The sequence below is a fragment of the Penaeus chinensis genome, chromosome 6 (assembly GCF_019202785.1).
Source record: "Penaeus chinensis breed Huanghai No. 1 chromosome 6, ASM1920278v2, whole genome shotgun sequence".
Lineage (NCBI taxonomy): Eukaryota > Metazoa > Arthropoda > Malacostraca > Decapoda > Penaeidae > Penaeus > Penaeus chinensis.
This window is the reverse complement of record NC_061824.1, coordinates 23,268,182-23,280,681: the sequence shown is the minus strand read 5'-3', so window position 1 is coordinate 23,280,681 and position 12,500 is coordinate 23,268,182. Positions and strand designations below refer to the sequence as shown.

Sequence of the window (12,500 nt, the reverse complement as noted above, 5' to 3'; positions counted from 1 at the left end):
ATTGATAAGAAATATAAACATCTCCGGGAAGTAACAAGTACATACAACAGATGGTTTGAAGTGTTTGAGGAATACGCATCATTCATAATAAATCTTACAAGGTGTCACAATTGAATATTCATTAACAGTGTGATGTGCATAGATAAAGCATTTACCTCCATGCAGACAGCATACACCAACACTGCTGTGGTCAGATCTCACTGTCCATGCTTGCAGTGAACACGGTCCTCACAATGGCCATTCACAGCGAGTTCACATTGAACCCAGGGTGTACAGCAGAGTCAATAAAGGAAGGGTTTTCGCTGTTCACCGAAGAGGTGAGGATATAAACATGCTGACACACGAGCAAGTAAACAAAACAGTTTGTCTCGACAGCTGTGAATGAACCGCGCGGAGACAGGTACGTTTGCATAATGCGACTCTGAAGTATATAAACAAGCACAGAGATCGACGCTAATTTAAGACATTCGCGTTAGTGTCTCTCTCTCTCTTTGAAAGATCTTTTATTTACGAAGATAATGATTTTATGGTAGGAAAAGTAATGGTGATATAAAGGAAGAAAGCGTTTTTCTCTGTCAATAGAAACGAATGTAAATAGAGAATTGACTTTAAATAAACGAATTTAATAGTCTTGAGTAAGGTGGACGGTAGTAACAGACGGTATTCACGATATCTATCATGCAAGGTTGTTGTTGATGGGAAGTAAACATTCATAAACAAAGGAAAACGAGAGAAAACGAAAAACGTAAAGTTCAAAGATTACGCTTTTAAGAAAGATGACTTATGGCGTAGATCCGGGACACGATGATGTATAGGCTAGCTGAATCTCGAAAATGGAAAAAATAGGAAATATTATTTCCTTTACTGGTGGTATTATTTTTTCTCTCTCTCAATCCTGAAATACCCCGAGGCCTCGAATGGTCTCCCTCTTATTATCGCTGATTTCAAAATAAGTCTATGAAGATTATCGGAGCAATTGATTGAGCCCCACAGGAACTTGCGAGACGGCAGGTGTGAGGCGGGCGGGCGGCGGATCAGGCGGAGCGCTAGGGGGTGAGTCGGTGGGTAGGCTGGGGGGTGGGGGTAGGAGGTATAGGGGCCTGGGTGGGTGGGTGGGGGTGAGGAGGGGGGGCTTTATGATCAGGGGGGCAACATAAAAGATGATCTTAACCAAGCGATTATAAATTGCAAATGAAATGTGTTTTATGAGCCATTTAGTGTGTGTGTGTGCGTGGGGGTGGGTGGGGGGGGGGGCTATTGTCAAGCAAAAACAGAGTAAGAAAAACGATTTTTTAAATAATCCGCGCAACAAAGTATACAAATTACAAATCTCAGTATACAAAAAGAATTATGAATGTAGAGTCCGTGATTAGTTTAACACAAGCAATTGGACCGGTTCTGTTTTTGAGTTGATTAATGGACGAAAGTGGTGTGTCTGCAATAATGGGAAGATTGCCGTTGCCAAAATTGGACGAATGTCTGTAGTCTAATCACAGAACGAACAATCTAAGCCATCTGTAGAGAGAAAGACGAGATGATCACGGTCATTACTCGAGAAGATCTCATGAATTATTGGCCTGGGGACGCGCCTCAGGTTGATGGTGCTGTGGCAATAATAAAGGAAATGCATTGTTTACAGAGTTTGTGTGTGCAATATTAGATGGAAGGGAATACAAATAACCCAATACGCGTACTAAAGATAATATGCATACTAAAACAAACAAACGTATCCATACATATACAGGCAAACACACACACACACACACACACACACACACACACACACACACACACACACACACACACACACACACACATTTGTGTGTATATATATATATATATATATATGTATGTGTGTGTGTGTGTATATATACACAAATATATGTTTGTGTATGTGTGTGCATGAGTGTGTGCGTGTGTGTGTATATAAATATATATATATATATATATATATATATATATATATATATATATATATATATATATGTGTGTGTGTGTGTGTGTGTGTGTGTGTGTGTGTGTGTGTGTGTGTGTGTGTGTGCATATGTATAAATATGTGTATATATATGCAAATATATACATATATACATACATATATGTATATATACACATATATGTATGTATATATATACACATACATATATATATATACACACACACACACACATATATATATACATATATATATATATATATATATATATATATATATATATATATATATATATATATATGTATATATATATGTGTGTGTGTGTGTGTGTGTGTGTGTGTGTGTGTGTGTGTGTGTGTGTGTGTGTGTGTGTGTATGAGCGTGTGTGTGTGTGAGTGTGTGTACATGTGTGTTTATACGTTACACACACATTCCAACACCGATAGATTTTAATAGTTTTGCCCTGAGTTGTCGATGGAAATGCTTTCAATTTATAGCCTAGATAGGCCATTAACCTTCTCGTTCCCTTAAAAGGCGCCAAATGACCCTCGGGATTCCTCCAGGAGAATGTTCAGACCGCAAGGAGAAAAGGAAGATAGGTTTGGATTCGTTATCATGATCTTCAAATACTAACTTTGCACTCCATGTGATAAAGGAGGTTAAATTAATATCTCTGTCTTTTAAAACCTTTATTTCCTATCTCTCTTCATCATCATCATTATACTAATTATTATTATTATTATTATTATTATTATTATTATTATTATTATTATTATTATTATTATTATCATTATTATTACTGTTATTATTATAATTACAATGATAATAATGATTATCATCAATATGATTATTGTTACAATTCTTATTCTATTTATTGTTATGATCATCATCGCCATCATAACTATTATCATTATCTTTGTTATTAGTATTGTTATTATTGTTACTATCCTTATTGTCGTTATCATCATTACTATTCTTCGTCACTTTAACAGACAGCGAAATGCTATCTTGAATAATTACATAATCACAGAATGAACATCAGACCCACACCGTATCGAAAGAGTTTCCATTAAATCTAAAATCCTCTAGGAGCCGTGTCCTGCTCCTTTGGGTTAATGACATCTTGTTCGAGTGATAGGGATGTAAACACACTGGCGAGGATTCTCACGCCGTGTCACTGTCTTAATGAGACGAACACGTAGTCCTTTGTTTCCTTTGCCTCTCTCACCTCTCTCTCCTTCTTCCGCTTGAGACATTGGGTTTTCTTATCGCAGTTCTTAAATTGGTCTGCATGTTGTCCCTGTCTCTTTCTTTGTCTTTGTCTCTGTCTCTGTCTTTTTCTTGTCTTTCATCTCTCTCTCTCTCTCTCTCTCTCTCTCTCTCTCTCTCTCTCTCTCTCTCTCTCTCTCTCTCTCTCTCTCTCTCTCCCTCCCTTTCTCCCGGTCACTCTCTCTCTCTCTTTCTCTCTCTCTCTCTCGCTCTCTCTCTCTCTCTCTCTCTCTCTCTCGTTCTTCCCTTCCCCCTCTACCCCCCCTCTCTTTCTTTCTCACTTTATCACCCTATTTCCCCTTCCGGCCCGTTCCCTTTCCTCTATTATCCTCCCCTCCCCTCTTAAGCGCCTCTCACTCTCTGCCCAATTAAGACGTACATTCCCAGCTGACACTCGTACATACTTCCCTTTCTTAAATCTTGTTCCTCACTTCCTTCGCCGGCCCTTCTTTCTTTGAGAGTGACATCCCTTTTTCCTCCTTCCGCACATACAAATACATTCAAGGAAATTGGTTGAGGATAGGGGAAGTGGGTTTGGGGGAATGGGGGGGGGGAGGGAAAGGGAATGGGTAAAGGAAAAAGGGGGGGGGGGGGTAAGGTGAAGAGAACGAAGAAGAGGGTATGATATGATATCAACGCAAAAGAGAGAGAGAGAGAGAGAGGAAAAAGGGGGAGTTAAGTAAGAGCTTGTGGAATAAAGTCGAAGGAGTGGGGATCGAAGGGAGTGAGAAATAAATAAGATGAATATAGGCAGACGCTAAAGAAGATAACCAAAGAGAAAAGAAAGTTGAAGACGAAGAAGACGAGGAGATGGGACAGGGAGGGTTGGGAGGGCGGGTCACATAATCCAGGTCGCTTTGGCTCTAGGTGCGCTCCCCAGATAGAAGGATTAGCAGGAGGAATGCGTGCCTTGCCTAGGATAAACAGGGATATCCGCAATCTCGAGAGTGCATTCTACAGGAACCAGTTAAATGGGGAGAAATCCATCCGTTCTAATTTGAATGTGTCGAGCTGTTAGTTTCACAGGGCATCGAGAAACTTGCAATTGTGTCATTTGAGGGGTAGAGTCGATTTTAAAGGTATTCAGAGTTATTTATGATTATCTCTTCCATTTGGCACGTAAGAAGACAATCATAAGGAAGAAGAAAAAAAAAAAAATAGTTTGGCATTCCAAAACCTCAACTCGTAAAATACCGGCATCTTCAAAATCTTAATCTCGGTGCAGACAAACAAGGACGTAAATGACGCCGAAAGAGAAAGCATAAACTAGGAGGTGCGAACTGCCGGCGCCAAGCCCCTTTATTCCACCATTTTGATATACCTTCATGTATTAGAAAAAAAAAGAAAAAAAAAACCTGACATTTCTCTCTCTCTTTCTCTTTTTCTCATTTCCCCTCCTTTTTCTTTCTCTCTCTCTCTTTCTCTCTCTCCCTCCCTCTCTCTCTCTCTCTCTCTCTCTCTCTCTCTCTCTCTCTCTCTCTCTATATATATATATATATATATATATATATATATATATATATATAAACACCCACACACCCACACACACACACACACACACACACACACACACACACACACACACACACATTTACACACACACACACACACACACACACACACACACACACACACACACACACACACACACACACACACACACACACACACACACACACAAACACACACGCACACACACCTGCGAATGCTATACAAGTTCCTACATGCACGCATACTCTCAGGTGTAGACATCCGAAAATGCAGACAAGTTAACAATAGAACCATCTTCAATTCCGAGAAAGAGGATGTAAACAGCACCTTGTACTTCTGGTCTAGGGATTACTGCCCACTAGACTACCACAGCTGGTCAGTTATTTGTAAACACTCTCAGTCGCCGCTACAAACAAGATGTGTTCAAATCGGAAAATTGACAGGCTCTTAATCTGTTCGGAGTTCTCTATGTCAGAGAGAGACAAATGTTTGAGCGGATAGAGGAGGTAATCTGTAACGGGAAGCGAGGAATTCCAATACAGTTCTCGGTATGTGTTATGCTCTCTATTTTCTGTTCAGTTATACTCCCAAGATAAACACAACTGTGTTCGGAAATAATACAGGTATAGTTCTAGATAACACAGATATAGTTTGAAATATAAGACATAATATGAAACAACATGGATATATTTCAAGATAACGCGTATAATATTCTCGATAACACGGATATGTTTCCAGATAAAACAGGTCTCATGCGAAAAAACACGGATATACCTCAAGACAAACATAAGTATATTTCGAAACTACACAGACGTATTAACGCAAATAAACAACACTGTTATCATACGTGAAGAGAAACAGGCGAGGAAAAAAAGGTGTTGACAAACTACCACATGTCCTCGAAGGTGCTGCCATCTCTCGAACCTCATCTTCAATCACTGCTAATCGGCCTGTCACTCCCACGTGGACAGAATTAGTGACAAACGGACGTGTCATTAGTATATATCCGCGTGTCAGCGAGAGTGTCAGTCATTGGGGAGAACGTCAGACGTCATCGGCGGAACGGACAGCAGGAAAGTCGGGGTGTTCGGTAATTCTATTAAGGAAGGGATTATTGACATCTTGGAAAAAGAGGGAAAGTTAAGAGAATTGACAAAAGTTGTAAGTTCATTGTGTTGGCTGACGTGAAGGACATCTTTATGAGCAGAGAGACAGTTGAAAATTTGCACTGTATGTGTGATGCAATCTGGTAATGGTGATGATACAAGATGTACACGTATATGTATATATATATATATATATATATATATATATATATATGTATATATATATATATATATATATATATATATATGTATATATATATGTAACACACACACACACACACACACACACACACACACACACACACACACACACACACACACACACACACACACACACACACACACACACACTCACACACACACACACACCCCTATATCCGTATGCATGGAAATCCCGAAGCAACATAAATCAGAGAAACAGCCGGACGCCACGAAGAAGGTCAGTGAATGAAGGGAAGAGAAACGGTCCTTCTCGCCGTTTGTTAAGTGTCAGAATCTTTTCGTCAACATAACATCAGGAACTGGCCTCGTTCTTGCCCACATGCCGTTCTACCTTCCTTCCTCTCGGCTTTCTCCCATTTCTCTTATGTCCCTTCTTCCTCTCTCTCTCTCTTCCCTTTCCTATCCTCTTTCTCTTCCTCCTGTTCGTCCTCTCTCCCTTACTTTTTTTCCCTTCCTTTCCTCCTCCCTCCTACTCCCCCCCCCCCCCCCATCGTTCTCCCTCTCCCGCCCCCTCCCCTCCTCCCATCCCTCATCAGTCCTTTCCCGCACTCCCCCTCCCCCCTCCTTCTCCTTCTCCCTCCCCTTCCCCTTCTACTCTAACTCCCCTGCTCTCTTCCCCCCTTTCCTCCCCCATCCTTTCCTTCTCGCTCTCCCTCCACCTTCCCTTCTACCCTTCCCCTAACTTCTCCCTCTCCCTACCTCTTCTTTTCCCCTTCCACTCAATTTCTCCTCCTCCCTTTTCTCCGCCACCCCTCCTTCTCGTTCTCCCTCCCCCTCATTCTCGTTCTCCCTCCCCCTGCCCTTCCCCTTCCTTCTCCCTCTCCCTACCTCTTCTTTCCCCTTCCAAATCTCCTCCCCCCTTTTCTCCTCCACCCCCTCCTCCTCGTTCTCCCTCCCCCTCCTCCTCGTTCTCCCTCCCCCTGCTCTTCCCCTTCCTTCTCCCTCTCTCTTCCCAACCCTCTCGTCCCCAGAATCGTGCCAAAATTTCTTCCTCGCTTTATAGTCTGTCAAAAACCAACTCGTTGATTTGATAAGCGACGGCACAATGCCTTCGGATAACGGCACAATTCGAATTCATGTTTTATGCTTTTTAAGATCATGAGGACGAGATGGCCTGTCAAACTGTCATCTTTTGCTAAACGACTTTAAATGAATAATTATAGATAACCCTCTTTTGCAATATCGCGGTTTCTTATCTTTGTAAATAAAGGGGTACGTAACGCGATTGCTTAATTGCTTAATACTAATGAAAAGGACATACAGAGACAACCAGACCTCCGCAACAAGACCCTGTTATACACTTAACAGTACACCATGCATTCCCTCTAGGCTTATCGCACACAGATCAGGTCACGGCGAATGCTATTTCACCTCTCGGCGACGGAAACATGAGCCGGAGGGAGGCAGGAGGCAGCATCCCGTGCGTGACTACGCATGAGGCTAAGCACATGCATGTCTCTCCGTTACTCTTTCTCTCTCTTTCTATCTGTTTGTCTCTCTGTTACTCTCTCTCTCTCTCTCTCTCTCTCTCTCTCTCTCTCTCTCTCTCTCTCTCTCTCTCTCTATCTATCTATCTATCTATCTATCTCTCTCTCTATCTCTCTCTATCTCTCTCTCTCTCTCTCTCTCTCTCTCTCTCTCTCTCTCTCTCTCTCTCTCTCTCTCTCTCTCTCTCTCTCTCTCTCTCTCTCTCTCTCTCTCTCTGTGTGTGTGTGTGTGTGTGTGTGTGTATTTATGTGTACCTGTCTCTGTTGCTCTCTGTCTGTCCCTGGCTGTCTCTATCTCCGTTACTCTCTCTCTCTCTCTCTCTCTCTCTCTCTCTCTCTCTCTCTCTCTCTCTCTCTCTCTCTCTCTCTCTCTCTCTCTCTCTCTCTCTCTCTCTCTCTCTCTCTCTGTGTGTGTGTGTGTGTGTGTGTGTGTATTTATGTGTACCTGCCTCTGTTGCTCTCTGTCTCTCCCTCCTTCCCTCCCTCACTCACCATTACTACACTTCAGGTTGTCACTTATTCGTCCATTTACGTAATACAGGCGTCCATTCAGTTCCTCCCTAGACTCCATTCTACGCCCGTTCCCAATGACCTCTTTGCCCCTCCCCCTACTACCTGTCTCCTCCCTACACCATAACTTACGCTGGATTATCTAAAAAAAAATGTTTAAATGATGATAAAATAGAGTAAGGAATAAAAAGTGATAAGTCAAGGAAAATATAATAAAAAAAGAGTGCATAGATGAAGAAAGATAAGATAAAAGCGAAATAAATTATTGCTGGGGGTAAAAAATCTCGCTCTCCAATCACTACCCACATCCCCACAAGGTCCTGGATACGAAGGGCGAGTGACTCACCTAGCCTTGCAGTGACCGACGGTGAGTCAGTGAGTTAGTGATGAGTCCGTGAACTTGACATATACGCTGGTGACGCAGGGAGCCCCCGTGGATGGGGAGGAGGGAGGGGGGGAAGTGAAGGGTTAGGGGGGGGGGCTGAGCGTTCGCGTCACAGTATCGCTCCCTAATCGAAGAGTGTCCCGGATGTTTAAGAAGATTATAATGCCTCGATTCTTTCTAATTCTGAAGTATTTTATGATTCGTTGCATTGTAATCTCAACTGTTTTCCCCCTTTTTCTTTTCTTTTCTTTCTTTCTCCTTCTCTCTCTTTCGTCTACCCTATCTCCCAGCTTCGTAACGCTGCCCCGTCGTATCATAGCGAAGGTGGAGGTCGCGGTGGTGTCATGCTGGTCGTGCCGAGGTCGTGTTACTTCGCGATTCGTGTTACTTTACATGTACTAAGATTATTCGGATTAGTGGCCGCATATGCTGTTCAATGTCGTATAGATATTGATATATTATTTTCAATTTCTTTGCTCTGATGATATTTTTCTTTTGTATCGTCTATCCTCCTCTCACGTTTTATGCTATTCTCGTTTTTTTTTGTCTGAGGTCATGCTTTTATTTGTTTGATCTATTTTTGGTTTAGGTTATTTTTTCCCTTTTTGACAAAGCCGAATTTATAATGGTAGATGCATTCCTCAGTAATATTAAAATAATATCCCGTGTCATAACTGGAGCAATGGTATGCTGGGTATATTTTTGTTACACCACATGTGCTCATTATAAAATCAGTATGTATAAATTATTAGACTAATGCTGTAAAGTATGTTGAAAAATAAATTCTTCGTAATTTTAAAAATCTTCGACAATTTGTATAAGTTAAACTACAAGATTATATTAATTACACAGTGATAAGTCTGTGATTTCAATGTGTAAAAGTAAATACATGCTACTATTTTGGGCAAAATGATTACAGGGTATGATTCTGAAGAAGTGCAGATCTGTTTGGGCATATGCTTCCTTGTAAACAAAGATCGAGTATCCAGCAGACCTACATAACACCACGCCAGACTCCCCACTGTAGCCATAATTTATCGCCAAAATATGTATTGTGATTCATCATGGGGTCATGCAGACACACATCTCTTCGGTCCTATGTTTGCGCATGAGGAACGAAGCAAATTAAGAAATCCGAAGAAGGAGACATTAAGTACTCGGTGTTTGCTTCTCTCGTTGAGTCTCGGACATTAACACTATCTAAGGGTGTGAATACGAGCTCGGAATATTTGCGCTTGTCTCGCGTGGCCTGTGCATTGTGCGCGAGTGAGAGGCGACCTTCCCAAGCAAAGGGTGGGGCTGGGGTTGCGTGCGGGTAAGCCAGCCAGGGTGAAGGCGTCCGCTGACCTTGTCGGAATTGTCAACCTTCGAAGGGATGAAGCAGCCAGTGTTTGACCCTCGTTTGACCTTTATGACCTTTGTAATGTAAGCCCTCCGACCTTTTACGATATTTCAAACTGATGGCGGTAAAAAGCCAGGCAATTTGTTCAGTCAGACGCGGCAAAAAGGTTTCAGTATTGCCAGCTGCCAAAGAATTTCGGGAATTGAGAGCAGCAAGTGGTAAGGTCGCGCGCGCGAGGGGCAAGTGAGGGGGTCGGAGAGGGGGAGAAGGGGAGGGGAGGGGGGCCCGTGAGGGAGGGGTGACCCGAACTTGTGACGTTGAATGAGACTCGGCTGTTGTATCTCCTCTGGCAGGAATGTCGCGTATCCTGCTGACACATTTATACGAAACCACCAGACAACACGCCGCTAATTTCCATCGATCTGTACCTGTGTCTTCAACTGACATTACGTCAAGATAAATTCTTCACACGAACTTTAAGTGCAGACCTACTAAACCTCTTAAACTATGTGCAGCGCTTAAGAGAACGAGTCATTATTCATGCTCACGATAATGACGTTACTCTTGCTTTTCCTTGCTGTTATCTTCCGGGAGATGAAACGTGTGAGGCGCCATAATGCGAGAGGCGACTGGAGTGGCAGACGCCCGTGCATGTAAGCTTCGTCGCGACTCATGCAATTTCATCCTTCGTTATCAGTGTTCACATTTGCTGAAAAAAATGTATATTTGGTTACTGTTTATATATATATATATATATATATTTATATATATACATATATATACATATATATATATATTTATATATATGTATATATATATATATATATATATATATATATATATATATATATATATGCCTACATATTGGATTAATGTTGAATAAATGAAAAAAAAATGCAACAACGAAATGAATAGTATGATTAATTACTTCATTACAAGAAAATTATGAAAGGCATCAGAACCATCCCGTTACGGAGATTTTAATTGGTATTTAATTAGCATTATCGCCTCCGCCCTACATCCCCTTAGGCCGAGGGAAGGTAGGCCTACACAGGTAAGATAATCCCTATAAAGACACCTCTCACTCCCCTACATGTAATATATGAGGTACTTCATGTTATCGCGGTTATAAGCTTCAGCCTCACACCTCATGAATAAGAGATGAGGCGAGTGTATGAGGCACGGGCTCCCTTAACATGGCATCCAGCTTGCTTTCCTTAACTATTATAGCTCTAGAGGCGTGGCGGATTCCCGAAGGAGGCGAGAACGAAGACGGTAATGCTCTAGGGAAGTTGATCATATTATGATGCAAATGTGTGTATTTTAGTATACATACAATGTGTCTGTTTGTTCAATATATTCAAAGAGTATATATGTATATATATGTATATTTGAAATTTCAAGAGATCCTGCATTTTTTTTAAAGACCAGCCTATATGAATATGACATCTAGATGCAGGCACTCAAACAAACACAAACCCACTAAAACACACATATCTATTCTTATGTGTATATGTCAACGTGAGCCTGTGCTTACTATAAATATAGAACGTGCAATAAACAGTTTAAGTAACATCAAACTAGTTTACTGCCTGTGTGTTTTAAGTGTCTTCGCAGCATGGGGTCGACTCACACTATCCTAATGATAATTTCTTTATTCATGATGTCACCAATTAAGGGAACTCTCGCGTATTCCACTGGCGTCTAAACCACGTGGAAGGCATGCTAATAAGGGGATAAGGTAATAAGGGTGTTCTCTGGGCTTCGCGTTGGAATGCAATACGGCAAGAATGAAATCAAAGAGTGACATGAAGTTAAAGCAGTTAAAGAAGGTATTAAGGGAGGCAGCCCACAGAGGCCACTATATTCTCGGCTCCCAGACGTGTCTCCCACTTACGTTGAAAAGGTCACACTTGCGCTTATGATTTATGCTTTGGGAGGGATGGACCCCACCACGTGCGTTCCTCTCCTTCCTTCCATCCCTCCCTTCCCCCCTCTCTTTCTCCCTTCTCCTCCACCTTTTCTCTCCCCCTCTTCAATATTTTTCTCTTCTATATCCCCCTCTAATCATGCCACTATGACTTTCCATTTTCTTCTCTTTTCCCCCATCCTTTCGCTCTCCCTCCCTCCACCTCTTTATCCCTCCCGTCCTCCCATTCTTCCTTCCTATGTCTCTATTTTCCTTCGCTTCCACCTACTTCCCCCTTCCTTGTTTTCTTCATCTTTCAAATCCACCATTTCTTCCTTCTACGCCTTCTCCCCTTTCTGTCATCCTTCCTTCAATCCCATTTACCTCTTCTCCTCCTTCCTTCTCCCTACCATTCGCTCTTTCTTACCCCCCGCCACGTCTTATCTCTACCCCTCCACTCCTCCTCTCTCCACCCCCTCCCTCTTCTTTCCATATCCACCCCTTCTTTTATCTCACCTATCCGCCCCCCTTCCACCCCCACCCCCGCCCTCGTTCCCTTTCCCTCGTCCCCTCTTCCTTCCCCTCCACCCCTCTCTCTTCCCTTCCCCTCCACCCTCCCTCTTTCTTCCCCCCATTCCCCCTCCCTCTGTCTCCTCCTTCCTCCCTCCCTTGCCCTCCACCTCCTCTCTCTTCTTCTCCCTTCCCCCTCCCCCTTTCCCCTCCCGCTCCCCCCTCCCTCTCTCCCTTCCTCCCCTACCCTCTCATCATCCCTTCCCAAACATCAAGCCATTACACACAATGATCCGCACGCCACGACCGCCTGCAAAACCGTAAGTAAATAATCCA

General features: G+C 42.5%; 1 protein-coding gene across 1 annotated transcript in view; it reads left to right on the top strand.

Moving 5' to 3' along the window:
• The window catches only part of LOC125026612, a 208,241-nt gene that overhangs the window by 49,105 nt on the left and 146,636 nt on the right, over positions 1-12,500 (top strand). The window lies entirely within an intron of this gene.